Genomic DNA, 6803 nt, shown 5'->3' on the forward strand with positions numbered 1-6803 from the left:
TGGCTTCATTACTTTCCCAGCTGAGTGCCGTTTTTGGTTAAGTTCAGTATGCCACCTCTGCACATACGCACGTGTGCAGTTGAACTTGGTGGCATGATTTCTGCGTTTAGAAGACATGATCTCAGGTAGACCTCAGTACCATCTGACAGTCATACTGCATTTCTGTATTCCACTTGCTCTTCCAGTCTCCTTAAAAACTCTTAAATTTTAACATCTTTCTCATCCTCTCTGAGCTTATGACTTTTTTTTTTTAACTTAGAAGCAAAATTTCCATAGGCTTCTGCCATCACATCCTTGTTTGAAGTATTTTGAGTCAGTTTCTTAAAAACCTTAACTTGAAGGAATTACACAAATAGCACGTTAAGTACTGTGACTAAAGCACCTATAGGGAGAGTGATGATTTACTTGGAAGTATTTGAGCACCTGCCATATACTACACACTATTCTAAGCACTGAGGATACAGGGGCAAATATGACAGACACTGCTCTATAGGGTTTAAATTTAGAGAGGACAGGATAGAGAGGTGCACGGATAAGTAATACACTTTAAGGCAGCGATTAGTACTATAAAGACAGGAAGAAAGTAGACTAGGTAAGGGGGTAGTGACTGGCTATGTATGCAGTTAGATGGGGGGTGGTCAGGGAAGGTCTCTGAAGAAGGTGAAGGAGCCTGCTATGGGCAAATGCTATGTGAAGGTGGAAGCACTTTCCAAGCAGCATGTGTCAGCTTGAAATCTTGATATATTCAGGAAGTAGCAATGGTTAGTATGGCTGAAGTACAGCAAGGAGTGAAGAAGAAATTTAGGCAGAGGCCAAATGGTGTTGATTTGGTGAGGCTGGGAAGATTGGGGTCGTATTGTCAGGGTTTTGCATATCATAGCATGAAATCTGAAAGTATTGTTTTTCAATAAGGAGGAAACATCAGACTCAACTATGTGGTTTATTCAAAATATCCGTGTCCAGGCACACTAAAGTCATTCTGAATCAGAGTCTCGAGTTGGGAATCTGCTTTGGGCAATGGGGAGCCTCTGAAGTTTGGCAAACTCAGCAATTACATGGTCAGATCTGTGCTCAAAAATTTTATTCGAGAAGGTCCTTAAATTTTAGAGGCCATACCTATTACATAAACTCAGTGGCTGCTTTGTACTGTGCATGCAATAAATATTGAATGAGAATGACCTGGAGAGAGTAGAAGCTAAGAGACCATTTATGGCTAGTGGGTTGATGATGGCTTGTGACAGGCCAGGACAGAGTGTTTTTAGTGTTCAGGACTCTGTCCCCATAGCTGTTTGGGGGTCGGAACAGTCAGGAAAATGGAGGAGCAAGGGGATAACACTAGTCAACATCTGTTGAGTATGACTGGGCTCAGAATTTCACATGCATTATCTCATTTAATCACAGGCTTCCACTTATTGCTAACCCCATTTTATAGATGAGCAAACTGAGAAGTGAAATCATAAGCAGCAGGTGGCTGGGGCAATATTTGAAATTAGGCCTGATTCTAAAATTGGTACTTAACTGTTGGGCTGTCCTGCTACAGTAGAATGGGAAGAGGTTTATATTCAGCAACTTGCTATGGGTTTTTGCACTCAGTGAGTTCCTATTAACTGAGCTACATCTTTATATTAAGTGTGTGGGGTGGGAGAGGGAGGAGCACGTGTGTCCATGTGTACAGCAGTGCTGTCTAGTCAGTGAATTTAACTTGTGCAAACTGTGTGTCATGGGCCCTACCAGTAACAAACCAGGACATTTGAAGAGTGCTTTATAGTTTATAATTGGCTTCCTATTACTGTTGGCTGGTTCTCCTGCACAGAGTATTACTCCAGGATTTGTATTTGATTTAAGAAATTTTCAAATTGATTTTATCTTCAGTGCATTAATGCGTGGCCTAAATTCCTGCAGAGGCATTAGATAACCAGCCTGGACATGCTTTAGCAATCGTAACTGGATCTGAGCTGGCAGTGCTACAGCTTTTATTCAGCATAGATAAATCATCTTTCTGAAAACATTTTTCTACCTAAGCCCTGTGGGTTATTTTTTAGGGCACCTCAAGTTTAGGCCCCTTGAAATCGGAATATATTCCCCAAATCATGCTAAGGCCCCCCGCAAACAGGAATTTGTTAACATGAGTAGTTTAATCTCTATCTTCCTGTCAGAATGGAACACAGAAATATTCAAGGAATGGTGTGGAAATCAGCTTAATTTCAAGGGTGCACAATTGTAATGCCTTTTAAAATCCGGAAATAGGAATTTGACTCCAGTAATGAAAACGCTATAAACGTAACTGAGTACATGGAAAACTGGGGGACGTTCTGCACTTTCACGAGGATTAGCATGGGTAAATGTTTTTAGTGAAACTTTTTTTCGGCTCTAGAAGTACAGAACAGATCACAGCTGCATGAAAATATCAATTAATCATCTTATAATGCTTTTATGCAAATAATTATATTTGACTTTATTTAGAGTTGCCATTAACACCTGGAATCCTAAGATTGATGACAGGTAAACTTTTAATCAATCCATAAATTAAAGATTTGAATCATGTTTAGATTAATTTGTAGTACCTTTATTCATACTGCGAATCCTCTTAAAATCTAAAAATCCGCAGGATGAGACAGGAAATAGAGAAAAGGAGACAACCTCTGAACTTACCAATTTTTTTTGGTGGTAAAAAAGGATGACTTGGAAGTGTTAAACCCTGCAAGTGTTTTTTCTGCCCTTTGCAATAATTTGCCTAGGTGATAGGCCTATGTGTCCTGTAGAAGACTTACTTTCTCATGCCCCGAGACAACACTTTTTTTGTTGTTTTGTTTTGTTTTTAGTGAAGGTTTTTCTTCTTGTGCACACTCCCTGTTAAAAAAAAATTTTTTTTTCAGAATGAAAGTCAAAATTGGCTTATGCTAGAAATTTTGGGAAATATTGAGGAAGTGAAGGAAAAAACCTCATTGTCCTGCCATCCAGAGACAACCATTGTTAATATTATGATGTATTTCTTTCACCTCCTGACCTCACCCCCATGTACAGTTGTAATTGTATAATTAGGTATCTTCCTTTTGCGCTTACATAGCCACAATAATATTTACAATTTATTGAAAGTTTACCATGTGCCAGGCACTGTGCTTAGTGTTTAAGTGTATTATCTTTGGGTGGTAGGTAATATTATCTTCATTTTACAGATTAGGACATGGGAAGGGTACGTCCCTTGCCCAGTGTCACACGTTTGATAAATGGCAGAGTTAGAATTCTAACCTGAAATGTCTAACTCAGAAACCCTGATCGTATTACTGCGCAACACTCCCCTTGCATTCAGTAAGTGGAAGCTGTTATTATTAACTGAAACCAAGTTGTCCCCTGAGGACACTGTTTTCTCTGCCACCTCAGAAACAAAGGCTACTCACTCTCCCATGACCCATGTACTACAAAAGCCAGTGGGAAATGAGGGGTTGACTCTCCAGACCACTGTTCTGCTCTTGGGTAACACCAGCTTGAAACGGTTATCTTCAGGCTGTTACAACCACTACCCTCATTGCTGCTCCCCTCTGCCGCCCTCCCCATCACTCCATGCATGGAGTTCCTTGGGCCTTGAAGACACACTCTTGTCATACTCCCATCCTTGGCAGATTCAGTGCCTCTTCCAGCTCCTCAGCATCGAAGGCCTTTATTACCTTAAATCCAATGACTCATTCCCATGGGAGTGAGACTGCTCTGCCTCTGATGTAGTCAGGCAGTTGAACAATGTCTGGGGGAAAACAATTGTGTGTATGTGCATACGTGTATATATATATGCACATAAAAATACACACATATACACTTATATGTTTACTATGGATTTTACTGTTTTATTTTGTTATTTTACAATTTTAAAATAATAAAATATGCATTATTTTTTACTGTCAATTTCATACAGCCAGTTAATTCTCACAGGATGCTTTTTATTGATTTTTGTCAAACCCTTTTTTTAATTTTAATTTTTTTATTAAAGAATAGTAAGTTTACAATGTTATATCAATTTCTTTTGCCAAATTCATATCCTAGCCAGCTTATGGTTGCAGTTGACAAACCCCAACATAAATGACAGTCAATATGTTCCTTTATGTTAAAGACATGAAAGTAGAACAATGAAGATTTATGTTAGAACTTCATTCTTTCATCAGTGATGTGACTTCTTTGTGGAATTGGATAATAGTTCTAATGCTGGAAGACTACTTCCTCAATTTTTTTCTTTGGTGCTGCTTACAATGTAATGGCTACAGACAGGATGCACTTTTAAGTTTAATGTACCTTACTGACATTTTCTCCATTAATGTCTTAAATGTACACAATCATCAAAACAATCAAGTTCTGATTTGTAGCATTTTTCAGTTTCCATGATATAAATACTCCTGCCATGGCCAATGTCAAGCTACCAGATGATGTCACTGAATACAGAGTTGGGAAGAGGTGTGGACATGCAGTGGCAAACCATTATACTGCAGATAATAGTAGAATGTAGTAAAATAATTAGGAAGTGATGAATGTTAAGAACTTATGACCTTTGTCTTTACATATAATTTATTTAATTATAAAATTTTACACCTTAATTTTAACTAAGGCTGTATTTAACTAGCTTGCAAAATTCCTGAAATTCCTGAAGCCACTCGGTACAAGCTACCCCCACCCAGTACTGTGTGTAGTCGCCTCCACACCCACTCTCTGCCCCAGCCCATCATCCATCTTTCTCACTTTCTCACCTGCAGCACATATGCTTACTCTATGATTCATTTTCTACTCACTCCTCAACCCACTACCACCTGACTTTTGTCCTTTCCATGACAGGCCCTGTGCTAGCAAGTAAAGGCTCCATTTCCTCCACTGGCCCCATAAATTCCAGTTTCCCCCAAAGCTCTGTTTTAGGTGGTCTGCTTTTCTTCCTACAAATTTTGCTTTGGTGATCTCATCCAGATCCCTGACATTAAGTACACTGAAGGCTCCCAAATCTATAATTACAATCCACATCTCTCTTTGGAGCTCCAGGTCCATTTGTACAACAGTGTATAAGACATTTCATTTCCTTGTCTCACTGCAGTGCAACCGCAGCATTTCAAGAAATGTATTAATTGTTTCCCCAGCTTTCAACTTCCACCCCCCAAATCTGACTTTGCCCCTCTTTTTCCTACCTCAATAAGTAGAGACGCCTTATTTACTAAGTCTTCCAAGCAAGACACCTGGGCATCATCCTTGACTCCTCTCTTTTCTCCATCACTCCCACCTTTCACCCTGATAACAAACCCAGATTTACTCAATCATTCATTCATTCATCATCGAACCATATTAGGATGGCTACATAGTACATTGGGTAAGAACACTAGCACTTGGAGTCAGCCTGCCGGGCATGAAATCCTGGATCTGCCATTTACGTCGCTTTGTAATCTTAGGAAATTTACTTGACTACTCTGTATTTCAGTTTTCTTAAATAAGTGGGAATAATAATATAATCTTCCTTACAGGGAATTAAGAGCTTGAAATGAGTTGCTCTGAGTAAAGCACTTTAAACACAGCCTGACACGGAGAAACCACTCAAGAACTGTTAGCCGTTGTTATTTATTGAGCTACATAATTACGTCAGGGCAGCATCTTAAATAAAGGGAGTGTATTAGTTTCTCAGGGCTGCTGTAACAAAGTACCACAGACTGGGTAGCTTAAACAAGAGATCTTTATTGTCTCAAAGTTCTGGAGGTTATAAAACCAAACCCAAGGTGTTAGCAGGGCTACAGTCCCTCTGAAACCTGTAGGAGAAAGTGTCCTTGCTGCTTCCTAGCTTTGGGTGGTTTTCTGGCAATTCTCTGACACTCCTTGGCTTGGCTCTGCAGCACTCCAGTCTCTGCCTTCGTCATCGTATGGCATTCTCCCTGTCTCTGTCTTCACATGACTGTTGTCTGATAAGGACACCAGTCATACTGGATTAGGGGTCCACCCTACTACCGTATGACCTCATCTTAATTAATTACATCCGCAACAACACTGTTTCCAAATAAGGTCACATTTTGAAGTATTGGGGGTTAGGATTTCAGCATATCTATTTTGGGGGGACACAATCTAAGTCATAACAGGCACAAACTATGATACAGGAATTATAACTAGTGATCTTCTTACCTCCTCTCTCCCTACAAACGCTGTCTTAGTTTGTCCTGTCTTGTGACTCCTCCTGACTAGATCCTAGTCTGGCCCCACCATCACCAATCCTCCATGGGGCTGTCAGAGTGATCTTTCCAAAACATAAAATTCATTATGTTACTTCCTTCTGAAGCTCTTTGAGCTTTTATGTAAAAGTTTAGCACAAAAGACCTTCCTTGCTGCAGCTCCTTCCTGCTTCTCTACACTGAATCTTACACCACAGACGAAAACACTTTTTCTAGTTCCCCAATTGTATCATTCTCTTTTGTAACTCTGGACAAGTGTCATTCTTCTGCTTTGCATATACTTACCCTCACATTTCTTCACTTTTCTGGGGAAGATGCCCGTGACACCCTTCCCACTCCTCTTCTGAGCTCCTTTGGCATCCTGTGCACACCCTGAACATGGGTCTTACAGAATTTATTGTTTTTCTTGTGCTTTGTTGACAGGACAGAATGCCCCTTGAGGGCTGGGACTGTTTTGTATCCCCGATTGTTAGACATTAGTGTCATTTTTAATCTTTTCACTATTGCAAATAATACTGTGATGAATATCTTTTTGTTTAAATAGTTTTTCAAATTTAAAATTACTTCCTCAGGCACAACTCAACAGCAAAAAGACAAACAACTCAATTTTTAAAAGGACAAAAT

This window comes from Camelus bactrianus, chromosome 13 (genome assembly GCF_048773025.1).
Source record: "Camelus bactrianus isolate YW-2024 breed Bactrian camel chromosome 13, ASM4877302v1, whole genome shotgun sequence".
NCBI classification, from domain to species: Eukaryota; Metazoa; Chordata; class Mammalia; order Artiodactyla; family Camelidae; genus Camelus; species Camelus bactrianus.